General features: G+C 42.5%; 1 protein-coding gene across 2 annotated transcripts in view; it reads right to left on the bottom strand.

The window, feature by feature from the left end:
* LOC110257970 (BCL-6 corepressor-like) overlaps positions 1-12372 on the bottom strand; it is a 91227-nt gene extending 78855 nt beyond the window's left edge. The window contains exon 1 of one of the 2 annotated variants that reach the window (XM_085008958.1): positions 12216-12372. The gene's annotated coding sequence lies outside the window, so the exon portion shown is untranslated. The remainder of the gene's footprint in view (positions 1-12215) is intronic. The other variant, XM_085008957.1, reaches the window with a different exon arrangement.
* Between the last annotated feature and the right edge of the window lie 5183 nt (positions 12373-17555).

The following is a 17555-nucleotide window of genomic DNA, read 5'->3' as shown; positions in this document are numbered from 1 at the left end:
TAGCTTTGCAAAAAAAAACAAAAAACAAAAACAAAAAAAAACAAAAAAAAAAAACAAAAAAAACCAAAAAAACAGAATCCCACAGGCCACAACTGCAGCAAAGAAACTGGGGTGAGTTGAGGCAGCATCTGCCTCCCTTTCACACCTGAACCCTGTAATGGAACGACTAGAGCCATGTGTAACTTCAGAAAGCACCACTCCATGCAATTCTAAAGCTCCTAGAGCACAGGTGTGACCCTGAGGCCTAACAAACAAAGGGACTCTCAGCATCTCTCCTCCTTGGGCTGGCAGGGATAGCTGGGGATAGGAAGGACCCCATGTCCTCTTTGAAACTCCCAAAGAAGCAATGTCAAGGTTGCTGCATATTGGAAGGACCAATTGGGGTTTGGGCAGCAGTGCATCCCACTCAGCCATGCCATGCTGGATTTGCACAAGCTCTGCCCATACGCCTGTGTGATCCTCCCAATAAAAAACTAGAATGCTAGGATGGACTCAAATGAAGGTAAACAGACACTGAGACAAACCAAACATGAGCTAGAATTTAACTGTGCCTCTTTGGTTATTGGGTACCTGCTAATCCATGCTACATACTCCCTTAGTCTCCCCAGAAGAAAACAGAGCATCTCAAATTAAAGTGCAATTACTAAGAGAAGCATTTCTTTCAGTTCCATCCCCTTTTGTGCACTAGGCCCTGCTCCACCTGAGCAACAAGCAATACCCACTCCCCTCAACAGCAATGTAGAGGGAGTTCCTGTTGGGGCTCAGTGGTTAAAAATCTTGAAGTTGCAGGTTTGATCCCTGGCCTTGATCAGTGGGTTAAGGATCCGTGTTGCCATGAGCTGTGGTGTAAGTCAAAGATGAGGCTCCGATCTGGCATTGCTGTGGCTATGGTGTAGGCCAGAGACTACAGCTCTGACTATACCCCTAGCCTGGGACTCTCCATAGGTGAAGTGTGGCCCTGGAAAAAAACAAAAAACAAAAACAACAAAAAAGTAGAAAGATAGTCCTCTTTTTCCATCATTCATCCACTCAAGGCAATAACTCTTAGAAATTTTGCATTATAATTAACACATACCCTTATCCCCAACTTGAAAGCAAAAAATATAATCAAAAGCAATCCTAACATTGAGGGTCATACACACTTAGCTAGGCCAATTTGCCCTTAGTTTCCTTCTAGTGAAGATGAATTACTTCACTTTAAGTGAATTTGTGAGTGACTGCTTGGGTGGAAGCTTCCCCTCCTATGTTGCCTTCACTAAGCAGGAACATTTTCCTAAAGCACTAGGAGTTTTTGGTCATTCATATTATGCATCAAAAAATGAATATTAGTATACAAATGATTTTTATACTTCCAAGTGACATTCTTAATAACTTTAAAAGAATTTTTGTCTCTAAAATATCTTACAAAAATTCTGCCCAGTTTCCAATTCAACAAAATCCTGTATTTTCTCTTAAGATACAGAATACTTTATCTCCTCTATTTATACAACCATGTTTGCTTTTCAGTTGGCCAGTTGTCTCTAGTTTTATTTTTTTTTTTTATTTTTTTTTTTTTTTTAAGGACAAGGACTATTTGTTTATTTATTTATTTTTTTTTTAATTTTATTTTCCCACTGTACAGCAAGGGGGTCAGGTCATCCTTACATGTATACATTACAATTACAGTTTTTCCCCACCATTTCTTCTGTTGCAACATGAGTATCTAGACATAGTTCTCAATGTTATTCAGCGGGATCTCCTTGTAAATCTATTCTACGTTGTGACTGATAAGCCCAAGCTCCCGATCCCTCCCACTCCCTCCCCCTCCCATCAGGCAACCACAAGTCTCTTCTCCAAGTCCATGATTGATTTTCTTTTTTGAGGAGATGTTCATTTGTGCTGGATATTAGATTCCAGTTATAAGTGATGTCATATGGTATTTGTCTTTGTCTTTCTGGCTCATTTCACTCAGTATGAGATTCTCTAGTTCCATCCATGTTGCTGCAAATGGCATGATGTCATCCTTTTTTATGGCTGAGTAGTATTCCATCGTGTATATATACCACATCTTCCGAATCCAATCCTCTGTCGATGGACATTTGGATTGTTTCCATGTCCTGGCTATTGTGAATAGGGCTGCAATGAACATGCGGGTGCATGTGTCTCTTTTAAGTAGAGCTTTGTCCGGATAGATGCCCAAGAGTGGGATTGCAGGGTCATATGGAAGTTCTATGTATAGATTTCTAAGGTATCTCCAAACTGTTCTCCATAGTGGCTGTACCAGTTTACATTCCCACCAACAGTGCAGGAGGGTTCCCTTTTCTCCACAGCCCCTCCAGCACTTGTTATTTGTGGATTTATTAATGATGGCCATTCTGACTGGTGTGAGGTGGTATCTCATGGTAGTTTTGATTTGCATTTCTCTTATAATCAGCGATGTTGAGCATTTTTTCATGTGTTTGTTGGCCATCTGTATATCTTCTTTGGATAAATGTCTATTCAGGTCTTTTGCCCATTTTTCCATTGATTGATTGGTTTTTATGCTGTGGAGTTGTATACGTTGCTTATATATTCTAGAGATCAAGCCCTTGTCCGTTGCATCATTTGGAACTATTTTCTCCCATTCTGAAAGTTGTCTTTTTGTTTTCTTTTGGGTTTCCTTTGCTGTGCAAAAGCTTTTCAGTTTGATGAGGTCCCATGGGTTTATTTTTGCTCTAATTTCGATTGCTTTGGGAGACTGACCTGAGAAAATATTCATGATGTTGATGTCAGAGAGTGTTTTGCCTATGTTTTCTTCTAGGAGTTTGATGGTGTCCTGTCGTATATTTAAGTCTTTCAGCCATTTGGAGTTTATTTTTGTGCATGGTGTGAGGGTGTGTTCTAGTTTCATTGCTTTGCATGCAGCTGTCCAGGTTTCCCAGCAATGCTTGCTGAATAGACTTTCCTTTTCCCATTTTATGTTCTTGCCTCCCTTGTCAAAGATTAATTGACCATAGGTGTCAGGGTTAATTTCCAGATTCTCTATTCTGTTCCATTGGTCTGTCTGTCTGTTTTGATACCAGTACCACACTGTTTTGATGACTGTGGCTTTGTAGTATTTCTTGAAGTCTGGGAGAGTGATGCCTCCTGCTTGGTTTTTGTTTCTCAGGATTGCTTTGGCGATTCTGGGTCTTTTGTGGTTCCATATAAATGTTTGGATTGTTTGTTCTAGTTCTGTGAAAAATGTCCTGGGTAATTTGATAGGGATTGCATTGAATCTGTAGATTGCTTTGGGTAGGATGGCCATTTTCACAATATTGATTTTTCCAATCCAGGAACATGGAATATCTTTCCATTTTTTTACATCTTCTTTGATTTCTTTGATTAAGGTTTTATAGTTCTCGGCATATAGGTCCTTTACCTCTTTGGTTAGGTGTATTCCGAGGTATTTGATTTTGTGAGGTACAATTTTAAAAGGTATCGTATTTTTGTATTCCTTTTCTAATGTTTCATTGCTGGTATACAGAAATGCAACTGACTTCTGAATGTTAATCTTATATCCTGCCACTTTGCTGAATTTATTAATCAGTTCAAGGAGTTTTGGGGTTGAGTCCTTAGGGTTTTCTAGGTATAGAATCATGTCATCTGCATACAGTGACAGTTTGATCTCTTCTCTTCCTATATGGATGCCTTTGATTTCTTTTGTTTGTCTAATTGCTGTGGCTAAGACTTCCAAAACTATGTTGAAGAGCAGTGGTGAGAGTGGGCATCCCTGTCTTGTTCCAGATTTGAGTGAGAAGGCTTTCAGTTTTTCCCCATTGAGGATTATATTTGCTGTGGGTTTATCATAAATGGCTTTGATTATATTCAGGAATGTTCCCTCTATACCCACTTTGGCGAGGGTCTTCATCATGAATGGATGTTGAACTTTGTCAAATGCTTTTTCTGCATCTATTGAGATGATCATATGATTTTTGACTTTTTTTTTGGTAATGTGGTGTATGATGTTGATTGATTTGCGTATGTTGAACTATCCTTGTGAACCTGGGATGAACCCAACCTGGTCATGGTGTATAATTTTTTTGATATGTTGTTGGATTCGGTTGGCTAAGATTTTGTTGAGAATTTTTGCATCTATATTCATCAATGATATTGGGCGATAGTTTTCTTTTTTGGTGGTATCTCTGCCTGGTTTTGGAATGAGGGTGATGGTGGCCTCATAGAATGTCTTTGGGAGTATTCCTTCTTCTTCAACCTTTTGAAAGAGTTTAAGGAGGATGGGCACCAATTCCTCTTTATATGTTTGATAGAATTCACCTGTGAAGCCATCTGGTCCTGGGCTTTTATTTGTAGGGAGTGATTTTATGACCTCTTCAATTTCATTTCTAGTGATTGGTCTGTTCAGTTGGTCTGTTTCTGCTTGATTCAGTTTTGGCAAGCTGTAAGATTCTAGAAAATTGTCCATTTCTTCCAGATTGTCAAACTTATTGCCATATAGTTGTTCATAGTATTCTCTTATGGTTTTTTGTATTTCTGCTGTATCCGTTGTGATTTCTCCTTTTTCATTTATAATTTTGGTGATTTGGGTTCTTTCTCTCCTCTTTTTAGTGAGTCTGGCCAGGGGTTTGTCAATTTTGTTCACCTTTTCAAAGAACCAGCTCTTGGTTTTATTAATTTTCTCTATTGTTTTTTGAGTCTCTATTTTATTGATTTCTTCTTTGATCTTTATAATTTCCTTCCTTCTGCTGACTTTAGGACTTCTTTGTTCTTCTTTTTCTAATTCATTTAGGTGGAGGGTTAAGTTGTCAATTTGGGATCTTTCTTCTTTTTTGAGAAAGGCCTGGATTGCTATAAATTTCCCTCTGAGCACTGCTTTCGCAGCATCCCATAGATTTTGAGAGGTTGTGTCTTCATTATCATTTGTTTCAAGATAGTTTTTAATTTCCTTCTTGATTTCCTCATTGACCCATTGGTTTTTTAGTAGCATGTTGTTTAGCCTCCATGGAGTAGGTTTTTTCTCTTTGCTTTTCCCATGGTTGATTTCTAATTGCATGGCATTGTGGTCAGAGAAGATACTTGAGATAATTTCTATGCTCCTAAATTTATTGAGATTCGCTTTATGTCCCAATATGTGGTCGATTCTTGAGAATGTTCCATGAGCATTTGAGAAGAATGTGTATTCTGATTTTTTTGGATGTAGTGTCCTGAAGATATCAATGAAGTCTAACTTTTCTATTGTTTCCTTTAGGATCTCTGTTGCTTTATTGGTTTTCTGTCTAGAGGATCTGTCCATTGATGTGAGGGGGGTATTAAGGTCTCCTACTATGATTGTATTCTCATCAATATCTCCCTTTATGTCTGTTAATATTTGTTGTATGTATCCGGGTGCTCCTATGTTTGGGGCATATATGTTGATGATAGTAACATCCTCTCCTTGGATGGATCCCTTAATCATTAAATAGTGTCCTTCTTTGTCTTTCTTTATGTCTTTTGTTTTAAAGTCTATTTTGTCTGATATGAGCGTTGCAACTCCTGCTTTTCTGTCATGTCTATTGGCATGAAATACTTTTCCCCAGCCTTTCACTTTCAATCTATATGTATCTTTTGTCCTAAGGTGAGTTTCTTGTAGGCAGCATATTGAAGGTTTTTGCCGTTTTATCCACTCAGCCATTCTGTGTCTTTTGATTGGGGCATTCAGTCCATTGCCATTTAAGGTGATAATTGATAGATGATTATTTATTGCCATTTGATCCTCGTGTTCCAGTTGATTCTATGGTTCTCCATTCTTCTTTTTTTTTTTTTTTTTTTTTTTTTTGGTTGGATGGTCTCCTGTTATTATCTGCTTGAGTGTATTTTTTTTTTCATTTTTTGCAAATGCAATATTTGGTTTTGGCTTGTGGTTGCCCTGTTTTTTAAGTATGCTAACCCCTTCCCATAATTGTGTGTTTTAGTCTGATGGTCCTGTAAGTTCAAACACTTCATTATTATATTAAAATTAAGAAGAGAGACATACATACAAACAAAAAGGATTATTTACCTCCTAACATCCCTTGCCCACATTTTATGGTTTTGATGACTCTTTTATTTTTTTCTTTTTAATTTTATTTTGTTTGAAGCATGTTCATGATTAAATCTGTATGCTGGCTTATTTGAGTGACTGCTCTCTGATTGCATCTTCCTCAGTCCTAGTTCTTCCTCTTCTTCTTCTTCTTTTTTTTTTTTTTCTTTTCTTTTTTCTTCCCTTTCCTTCCTTTCTTTTTGGTTTAGAGAAGCCCTTTCAATATTTCCTTGAACCTGGGTTTTGTGTTGCTGTATTCTTTAAGTTTTTGTTTGTTGGGAAAAATTTTTATTTCCCGTTCTATTTGAAATGATATTCTTGCTGGATAAAGTATTCTAGGTTGCATATTTTTTCCTTTGAGCACTTTAAATATCTCTTGCCATTCCCTCCTGGCCTGTAGTGTTTCTGTAGAGAAATCAGCTGATATTCTTATGGGGGTTCCCTTGTAGGTAACATTTTGCTTTTCTCTTGCTGCCTTTAGGATCCTCTCTTTATCACTAACTTTTGCCATTTTTATTATGATGTGTCTTGGTGTGGGTCTGTTTGGGTTCAGTTTGTTTGGGGCCCTCTGTGCTTCTTGTATCTTGAATCCAGTATCCTTTAGATTTGGGAAGTTTCCAGCGATAATTTCTTCAAATATATTTTCCATTCCCTTATCTTTTTCTACTCCTTCTGGAATTCCTATTATGCGTAGATTGGCCCGTTTTATATTATCCCATAGGTCTCTTATATTGCTTTCCAGTTTTTTGATTCGGTTTTCTGTCTGTTGACCAGATTGAGTGATTTCCATTATTCTATCTTCCATATCACTGATTCGTTCTTCTGCATTATTCATTCTGGTTTTTACTGCCCCTAGTTCAGTTTGCATCTCTGCAAATGAATGTTCTAGTTTTTCTTGGCTCCTCCTTATATTTTCTAGCTCCTTTCTGAGGGTATCTGCATTGCTGTTCATATCTTCTCTTAATTCCTTCAGTATTTTCACTATTTCTCTTTTGAACTCCAGGTCTGTCAGACTGCAGAGATCAGTTTCATTGTTGACTGTTTTAGGTGAGTTCTCCTGTTGGTTTGACTGGGGGTGGTTTCTCAGCTTCTTCATCTTGCTTGTTGTCTTCTTTCTCCTGAGGGAGTTGTACTCTCCTTTATCGGGTAGTGTTTGCCTTGTCACTGCCCTGGAATATTTCCTGAGGGCTGTCGTTGTTGGTCAGTCTTTTTTGAGGCAGTGTGGCTTTTCTGGAGTGTTGATGGGACTAACAGTGTTTCTTTGAAGCAAAGGAGGACTTCCTGAGGGCAGACAGGACTGGGAGGTCCACCCCACGATGGTAGCAGATTTCACTTGGTTCTCAGCACCCCCTGGGGTCTTGGGCGGGTAGCAGGGCCCTTGGAGACTCAAGAGGCTCCTCCCCAGGACAGCCCGACTCAGAAAGACCGTCTGAGATCTTTTCCCGATTCGGCCAGGCTTGTTGCAGCTTTTCTGGGCTGCAGGGGGGTCCTGCCTGGAGCTGGCAGTCCTATGCAGCTGGTCCACTAGGTCTCAGCACCCCTTGGGGTCTTGGGCGGGTAGCAGGGCCCTTGGAGACTCAAGAGGCTCCTCCCCAGGACAGCCCGACTCAGAAAGACCGTCTGAGATCTTTTCCCGATTCGGCCAGGCTTGTTGCAGCTTTTCTGGGCTGCAGGGGGTCCTGCCTGGAGCTGGCAGTCCTATGCAGCTGGTCCACTAGGTCTTAGCACCCCCTGGGGTCTTGGGCGTGTAGCAAGGCCCTTGGAGACTCAAGAGGCTCCTCCCCGGGGGAGCCCGTCTCAGAAAAACCGTCGGAGAATTAGTTCGATCTATTCACGGCCTGGCTAGGCTTGTTCTAGCTTTTCTGGGCTGCTGGCCTTTTCTAGGGGGCTGGTGGTGTTTGGTGCTGCTCTGTGGAAGTGTAGCCCCTCCAAAGGGCAAGCAGGCCTGTGCAGGGAGAGCCCCTGCGGTGGTAGGCTTCAGGCAATTGTTGAGGCCAGCCCTCCTGGATGGCAGGCAGCCCCAGGTTCGGCGAGAGCGTAGGGGGTGGCGGGGGTGGGGGGAGGGAATGCACTGGGAAGCACAGCTTTCTGCTAGCTAGCGGGCCTGTAAGCTTGCTGTGGCGTGGGGGGTATTCTATGGGGACCCACCCCTTCTTCTCTCCCCTCCCCAGCACGGGCGCAGACCAGGCTCTTCTCCCAGGTTCCCTCTGAGGCGGCTTTCCACTTCCCCGCCCCTAGAGTATTGCTCCCTTCCTCTGCGACAGCTTTGTTTTCTAGTCTCCCAGGCAGTCTCTGCCCCGTCAAATGGTTTAGAGACCTCCCAAGCAGTTTCCGCTCTGCCCCGCCCCCCTAGCCCGGGGACTAATCTCTGGAGCCGAGGTCTCGGTGCCCAGCCCCCCCCCCAGGCGTCCCCCGGCCCTTTCTTGGGGACTAACCTTCGGAGGCGAGGTCTCGGTGCCCAGCCCCAACCCAGGCGTCCCCCGGCCCCCTCTCGGGGACCAACCTTCAGAGCTGAGGTCTCGGTGCCCAGCCCCCACCCAGGCGTCCCCCGGCCCTTTCCCGGGGACTAACCTCTGGAGCCGAGGATTCGGTGCCCAGCCCCCACCCAGGCGTCTCAATTTTTGGTGACTGTGCCTTGTCTCTAGTTTTATAGGACAGTTTAATTCAACTGTCTTGATTTGTCTAAGTACATGCTAATCAGGAGCACTTGTTTTATTTATGTCTTTTTAGGTCCACATCGTTGGCATATGGCAAATGGAGGTACCCAGGCTAGGGGTTGAAAGAGAACTGTAGCTGCTGACCTATACCACAGGTATAGCAACGCCAGATCCAAGCCACATCTTCAACCTTCACCACAGCTCTTGGCAATGCTGAATCATTTAACCCACTGAGCAAGGCCAAGGACTGAACCCACTAATCAGAAATAATCATCAAATAATAAGCAAAATAAAGGATATGACTAGTCCTCGTATGTACTTGTCAGGTTCATTACCACGGAGCCATGACAGGAACTCTAGGGGTCATTTCTTAATCTAAAACTTTTAATCCGTATAGCTTCCTATGTCCTTATGGCCTTTTTGCTCTGCCTATTGAGTGTAATGTATGACAAATTTCCAAGTCAGAGCAACAAAGGTTTGCAAGGGGAAAAGAGAGAAGAAGAGATTCAAGAATTAGCAATGTTTATTTCTAGGGTATAAAAAGTGTGACTTGTAATCCACTTACCAATATCAAGTTTTGGAAAAAACAGACAAATATCTGCAGTTGTATATTAAGCTTTTATACCTATTCAATATTAGTCCAAAGCATTATTAACACATAAGTCTCCAAATCTTTTGGAGGTTGTCTCCCTTTACATTTCTCATTCTCTTTCCCACACAAGTTCATGGTTGAAGGTATATTTATTCACACAAACCCCTCTGCTGTTTCCAGTAGCTACCTGCACATACTGGTCCGGTATTTTAGGCTTAGGTCTTCCTTTGGATAAACCTTGGTGAGGGACTCCATGAAACCACACAGCTGTAAGTGGACTTTCCTATATTTGAACCAAAACATTAATCCTCTCTGAGAAAACTGAGGATAGCCTGCCAAATTCAGTTCCTAAAGAGGGCATGTGTATGTAAACAGTTCTCCTACTAAGATTGACTAGTCGAACTAGACAGGCTAGCACCTGCTTTTAGAATGTCAAAGAATCAATCCCCAAGCACCAGAATGTGGACAGAAAAGAAAGGAGTAGGGTCAGATTGCCATCCTTTTGCCCATGAAGGATACTCTGCCACCAGGAATATATACAGGCTTTGTTACCCCCAACTTGTCCATAATATAATTCTCACTACCTTTACAGGGTTAAGAGGAAGGAAACCCCAGTAGCCTTCCTTCCAGTTTCTTACAAGATCTAAAATGCTGGCTTCCAAAATCCCTGCTCATGGGTGCTGGCTACTGCCTCCACACCTCACCCTTCCCCCAGCTTATGCCTTATGCCTCTCCCCTTTTTCAGGTAGAAAGAAGGCTCTGTTTCTTTCTGGACCAATCTGCAACAACAATACCATCCAGGTCATGTGGTCATTCACCCTGAAGAAAACTCAGACAGTGTGATGACATCTGCATAGTGGAGACCAGTTTGGGGACATACACACACAAGAACTATCATTAGTAGATAAGTAGTCCTTCCTGGTTCTTTTCGTTCAGGGCAGCCATGGTGCATGTGCAGTCAAGCTCTGCATTCTGGGATACACACACACACACACACACACACACACACACACACACACGTTCTATGTATAAAATTTGTCTATTTACTTGCCTTGTCATCCTTAGAGAAGGAGAGATTAGTGCGAAAGATAAGGAGGAGTATCAGTGGGGTAGGAAACCTGGAGCAAGTCAGACATTTCATGTGACCAAGAGTAGGAGCAAAGAGCAGAGTGTTGGCTTCTAGGTGCAACATAGAACTTGATCCTGAGCTAAGTGAGAATACCTTCATGACTGCCCTCCTTGCCAGCCCCTCCACTGGTTCTGTTCTCAACCCAGGCCTCAGAAGCCCATACTGTGGGGGAGGCAGAGACCTGCCCTGCCCCAATAACTTGTGGAACTCATTCATGGAAACACTTAGTAATTAACACACTGTGGCCCACTCAGTTCCAGTGTCTAAAGCACGAGAAAACACTGAGAACCTACTTCCAAACCCAGGTAATTCCATTGCGGAGTAGTATATACTTACAGAAGGGACTCCAGTCTTGGAATAAACACTGATGGTATGTTAATAAGTGTTATTTCATGGCATTGCATTTCATGAAATGGGTCTCCAAAATAAATAAAAAGCAGCAAAATAAATAGGAGAAACATAGAGAAGAGATGAGAAGCATGGAGAATTGCAATACCATTCAAAACTCCAATCTATTTAACAAACTTCTGTTTAAAGCTCCACATACGGAATTCTGTCACAGAAAAGGAACCAACTAGCCAGTATCCACCCTCAGGAGTCAGGGTCATGTGACCAAAAACACTGAATCTATCTGTACTGGCCACCCACCACACCACACCTTCTGGCATGACGGTGTTCCTACCTAATTTTTACTGTGATGTCAAGAAGTTTCACCAGGAATCGGAGTTCCTGTTCTGGCTCAGTGGTCAAAGAATCCGACTACAAACCATGAGGTTTCGGGCTCAACCCCTGGCTTGCTCAGGAGGTTAAGGATCTGGTGTTTCCAGAGCTGTGATGTAGGTCACAGACATGGCTTAGATCCACTGTTGCTGTGGTTGTGGTGCAGGCTGGCAGCTACAGCTCCAATTAGACCCCTAGCCTGGGAGCCTAAATGTACCACGGTAATAGCCTTAGAAAAGGCAAAATGACAAAACAAAACAAAACAAAACAAAACAAAAAAGAAAAGAAAAAGAAAAAAGAAGTTTCACCAGGAATCATAAAACACTAGTTTCTCTGAGTCTTCTCCCAAAACAGGAGGCAGGGTGGAGGGTAAGCTCTAAAACAGAGTTGTCTTGTTTACTCTCTACAAATACCTACTTTAAGTGCTCCGGAATGTAAGGTTTGTTTTTAAAATACATTCTTCCTCCTATTTAAATAAACTTCTTTAACAAATTATTCTGCTTTCTCTTTTCTACCTCGACGGTTTTCCCAGGGACACCCTTCAGGTGCCTAGGTAAGTTAAGACAGCCAGCATCGAGCTGCAGATCAAGAACTTTCTCGGAGGAAAAAAAATTATTTAACGGTAAGTTAAGCAGGGCTTCAAGCCTACAAGGTATGGCAGGTGGATGTCTGAACAACACCCTGAATGTGACCAGTCTAGGAATTCCTATCATGGCTCAGAGAAATGAATCTGATTAGCATCCATGAGGATGTAGGTTTGATCTCTGGCCTTTCAGTGGGTTCAGGAGTCCACGTTGCCCTGAGCTGTGGTGACTTCAGCTCCAATTAGACCCCTAGCCTGGGAAACTTCACATGTTGCCAGTGCACCCTAAAAAGAAACACACACACAAAAGAACGTGACCAGTCTAATTAGTGGAAGGAGGGAAGAGAGCCTGAATGAAGCTTGCATCCAGCCACCCACTCTACACAGCGAAGGGTGGGGTCTAAGTATTACTTCTCCCACCCACATATATTCTACCTCCATTTCTGGGAGCTTATAACTGAAAATCCAAAACGGCAGCGTCTGAGGGTGGAGACAAACTTAAGACAGTTTTTACTTACCAACACATGTAACCCGACAGCATAGCAACCGAGTTTGAAATCCTTTGATTTGGTCCCTGGCCGTTGACTTCTTCAGTTATCAGAGCCGCATTTTGGGAAATGCGGGAGAAAGCCGGCTCAGGACGCTGTAAAAGGCGGATGGCTTCAGTAGGTCTCCATCCGCCAAGCTCCCGACGGTCACCACAGAATCTAGCACACGCGCAGTAGCAAATATTAGAAGGAACTATCCATCCGCCGGAGAGGTAACGTGAAGGCGGCGGTGGTGGTAGCGCGAGTTTTCGCAGAACTACAGAAGTTCCAAAAGCATGCAAGTAGAGCTACATGGCCCTCCTTTTCGTCGTCGCGCCACCTAAATGAGCAGAGCTTCATAGTTACCAACTGTCCCAAACATCTCCATCGACCCAATCCCCGGCCCAGGGTGGGGTCTCCTTTCATACTCTGCCTCCTTGCCTTGGTACCCCCTGCTGCTTAGATTGGCTACACTTTTGATTACTTATAGCTATGAAATAAAAACGAAACTGAGCAATACCAAAGAGAAAGCACGAAGGCTAGAGCTTCGCAGAATTCATAAGGAATTCAATGACAAACCTCTGCAGAGTCCAAAGGAAGTCTAAGTAGAGTCCAAAGAGTCTAAGTAGACTCCGCGGTTCTCCTGTCCACTGACGACATCTTATTCGCCCACTAAGTGAGAGGATTCTGGCGAAAATCTGAAGACCTCAGCTGGGGAGTGGAGTGATAATCTGATAATCAGCATTTTTAACTTTTTCTGAGGGCTGACGTGCAAAAATGGCGCGAGAGGGCAAATGCGTTGACTAAGGAGAGGTTTGTAAGAGTGAACGGGGAACGGGAGATTGAAAAGTATAGGAGATTGCCGAAGAAGAGTCAGGAGAAGCTTAAGTTTGCCATCTAACGTTGCCCAGTGTTGCATTCACCTCTTTCATGTATGTGTTTTAGTTGGTTGCCGTCAGGTCTACTCTGTAGCGGCTTGGGCTTTGGGACTTGAAAATAAGCGAGCTTCTGCCTTTTAAGCAAATTGCCTAACCCTACCTGACCCAACTGGCCCCATCCGCTCGAAGAAGCCCCAAGGGCTCACCAGCTACCACCTTTCCAGCTCTTGGTCGCTGCCTGAAGCCCAGCGCACCTTTCATGAAGCTGCGAAGCTCGGTCCGCATTCAACAAATAAGGCATTTCTGCCTCACCTGTATGCAGACCTGGACTTCAGGCATGCCACGATCCCAGTGCGTCTTCCTCAAAAGTTCTTTGCACTCTTTGCCCTCCTTCCTACCAGCCGCAGACACAAACATCTGGCCACCTCTGCCTACAGTTTCACTTTTGAGCTCGCCCACCATCGATTTTGCTTCTGGGATAAGAATCCCCGGCCACTTAGGGGCATAACTTCTCTTACTTCCTGCCTTCCTCTTCCCCACTTATGCACGGTTATTTGCACTCACCGCACTCGGTGCATCCTGGGTAAGCTAGAGACCAACTTGGGCAGTGTAGGCGAGAGCTGACCCTGGAAGGCTGAGCTGCAGGAATAGTGGGGGTGACGTTCCTAGTCGGCCAAGACTCCCATTGCTATGTAGAAGGCCTGTAAAGAATACAGCTGCTATAACTCACCCAGTACTGTTCTAAATCAAAGTTCTTAAATCCCTGCACCTGCATCTCTCAACGCCTCCAAACTAAATCTCCTCTGTGAAATTAGTGAGAACCGGGCCAGTTCTCGAAACGCATCCGCACTTCCGGTCTGCTTCCTCGCAGAGGAGTCCATTCATACTACACCATCTGGAAAATAGCCACTTGGTTTGAACTCGATGCCAGAATACCTCGAGTGTTTCCATCATACAGTAATTGTTTAAAGAGCTGGGGAGGAAAGGTGAGCAAGCTAAGGGGAAGACAGAGTAGCAGAGATTTGCTTTAATTTCCAGCCATTTGAAGGCACCTCAGATGGTTGGTGGATTTTCTTTGTTGCTGTCCCCTTGCTTCAGAGATTTCCTTCAGGGGTTTTATTTTTCTTGGTAGGGAGTAATTTCAGGTTTACAAGGTTGACTGGATACCTGCTCTGGGATGGTGATGCTGACCTGACCTGGGGGTATAGGTTGTGCCCCTTGCAGATTAGTTTCAATTGGCAGGTATTGAGTCCCTCCTGCACACCCAGCCACTCCCAGGGAGGAGCAAAAGCAGGAGCAGGAAGGTGGGAGCTGAAAACTGGGAAGCAGTATTCCCTCCTCTGCACAAGAATCTAAGGCCAAAAGAGTAATCTGGGTTTTTTAAGACAGATGGAATTATAGGATGGAGGAGGAATGTTCCAGTTTAAGCTACAAAAACAGCAGGATAGGACATCACTGACAAGTATCCCACTCTTCTCCATAAAGTCTGTTTACACTGATGCTGGAAACTCTCTTCCTGCCTAGGGACATGATTATGCAGTATCGATGAGAATATATATCTGAAATGGAAGTAATTTTTAAATCCACAAAGAAAGTTTTAAATGTTCTTCAAAATCCTCATTCTAAAAGTTATCAAGTTGATTGCTAAATCAAGTTCAAGACCAAAATCAGCTCTAATCAACCAATATTTACCTCTAAAAAACAAGTAGTGTTGATAATACTACAAAAATAACATTAGGCAATAGTCCTTCTGCTTACTTCTCAGTATGTAATTATAACAAGTCTTTTAGAATAGAAATGAAACATCTCTCCTGTTGAAACTAACTTAAGGCACAAGTAGATCTTCATGGTCCAAAGCTGCTTGTAACCACTGATGCAAAATACATTTAAGCAGTTGCTTTAACTCAGCTGCTTGTAACCACTGATGCAAAATACATTTAAACAGTTGCTTTAATCCAGCTTGGGTTGAACTCCCAGTGCAGGTAATTAAGCACACTTTTAGCAAGAAGGCAGGAGAGAATGCACAGTTTTCATTTTTCCTTCCTTGGTTGGGGGGGGGGGGGTGAATATTTCTGAAATCTGTCCTAAACAATTTTTTTTTAATCCCTCATAACCAGAAAGCTAAGAGTTTTTTTGTTTTTTTTTGGTTTTTTTTCATTTTGACAGCTTAGGTTTTAAAGACATTTATGTCCAAATATTGAAGGTTGTTAGATGAATACAAGTGAATTATAGGCACAGAAAAGGCTTTATTTTTGAAGCATCTCCTTTTCTGCCAAAACAAGGATAAAATAATTGTATGCCTGAGTTGGAAATTTTTGATGAAACCCTCTGAGTGTGCCCTTCCACTAAAGAGGTTCTTTCCTTCTGAGCACTACAGGGGTGTGATGGCCTGGGTGAACATAGGTCATGCCAGCCACTTCCAGCTGGATTAGACTGTACTATTGAGGTGCAGAAAACTTCTTCCTCCACCACTTGCATCCACAACTCCTTCTTCAAGTCACAGGTTTCCCCCAGAAATACAAGTCACAGGAAAAACAACTGAGCAAGAGTTTGGGGCCTGCTTCTCTGAGTCCTATGGCCTCTAGGCATGTGGGTAATGGTCATCTGACAAGGGGACGTGTTTGTCTGTCAAAGTCCTGGATTTAAAGTGGATAGGGAGGGGTATTTAAAGGAGGAAAGGCTGTGAGGAGAGCTGACTGGGGAAAAACTGTTACTAGAGATAAACAGGCCAGTAAATTTGCCTTTGAGGGAATTTACTCTTTGAATCTATCCTTTTTAAAGGTGATCCTGGCTCCATTATATTCTGTTTCGGCTGGTGGAATTAAAAGGGTTCATTTTCTATCTCTAAGGAATATATTTTCAAATTCCACTGGCTATTTAAAATATCATTGTATAGCCAGGACATGGAAACAGCCCAAATGTCCATCAACAGATGACTGGATTCGGAAGATGTGGTATATATACACAATGGAATACTACTCAGCCGTAAAAAAGAATGACATAATGCCATTTACAGCAACATGGATGGAACTAGAGAATCTCATACTGAGTGAAATGAGTCAGAAAAACAAAGACAAATACCATATGATATCACGTATAACTGGAATCTAATATCCAGCACAAATGAACATCTCCTCAGAAAAGAAAATCATGGACTTGGAGAAGAGACTTGTGGCTGCCTGATGGGAGGGGGAGGGAGTGGGAAGGATCGGGAGCTTGGGCTTATCAGACACAACTTAGAATAGATTTACAAGGAGATCCTGCTGAGTAGCATTGAGAACTTTGTCTAGATACTCATGCTGCAACAGAATAAAGGGTGGGGAAAAAACTGTAATTGTAATGTATACATGTAAGGATAACTTGATCCCCTTGCTGTACAGTGGGGAAAAAAAATATCATTGTAAAGGAACCCAACTATATCCTAAAGAGTTTTAAATGAGTTTAAGAGAAATTCTAAAGAGGAGTTAACAGGATTTAATGGAAATTAAAATATAAGATTTTATTCATCTATTTCATATATTTCAAGTTTTTAGTTAGTCCTGAATCTGGTTAGGTGAAAGTGTTTAGGAGAAAAAAATCACAAAGCTGTAAGAGAAAAATACAAGTGTATACATCTTCCTCAACCATCACTACTGCTTACAAGGAATTGAGGCTGCGCTTCTTCATTATTGCCTTATAGCCTACTTATTGTGCTGTGTGACCAGACTTTTCTTCTCCCTTTCTCCTTCTATATCCTTAATCTTCTGCTAGCATCTTAAAAGCTGAGAGAGTGATCAAACCAATATAGTTGACACTCTGCAAGGGGAAAATATTAATGAAATTGAAGGAGCAATAACTAGAAAGCAAAACTGAGGGACTGGATGGCATCAGACAGTAGAAGAAAAAAGAAACGTTAGAGAGTTCCCAGGAAGAAGATCCTATGGTTATAAAACATGGCTCCATTTAAGGCACTTTCCTGATACAGACTTGTTCAGTCTCTTAACTTTATTATAGTCTGCTTAATGCTTCCATATGTTGCAGTACTTACCTACAGGGAGACAGGACACTGAGGTGTTTTTGCCAGGAAGAAGCATTTGTTTGGGCACTGACTCAGCGTATTCATATGCAAAGGCTGAGCCCCGAACATAGTGGGGTGTCGTCTTATATACCCCCATTAGTTTTCTGCTACATGTAAATCCCTTTGCCCCCTTATAAGGTAACATACATTCTGTAATTTCTGAGTGGACAGCTTTAGACAAGCTTTGGCCAGTGGGTTCAGGTTATGTGACATTGTTACAGAACTGTGCATGTGCACACAGGTGCTGATGTTGGGGGTTGCCTTCCCTTTGTTCTGGGGAGGGCCGTCCCCCACTTTTCCCCCTCCCCACACATTCCCCTCTTTGATGCTCTGATCCCTCTCTCAGGGTCAAAGAGCATCATCATGGGCTAGGGATATATATTTCCATAGCATCAT

This window comes from Sus scrofa, chromosome Y (assembly GCF_054392235.1).
Source record: "Sus scrofa isolate SSC_HxYL_T2T_F1_AM1 chromosome Y, Sscrofa_HxYL_maternal_Yorkshire_Landrace_v2.0, whole genome shotgun sequence".
NCBI lineage: Eukaryota > Metazoa > Chordata > Mammalia > Artiodactyla > Suidae > Sus > Sus scrofa.
The sequence above is the reverse complement of the archived record's forward strand: the minus strand, read 5'-3'. Positions and strand labels throughout refer to the sequence as shown.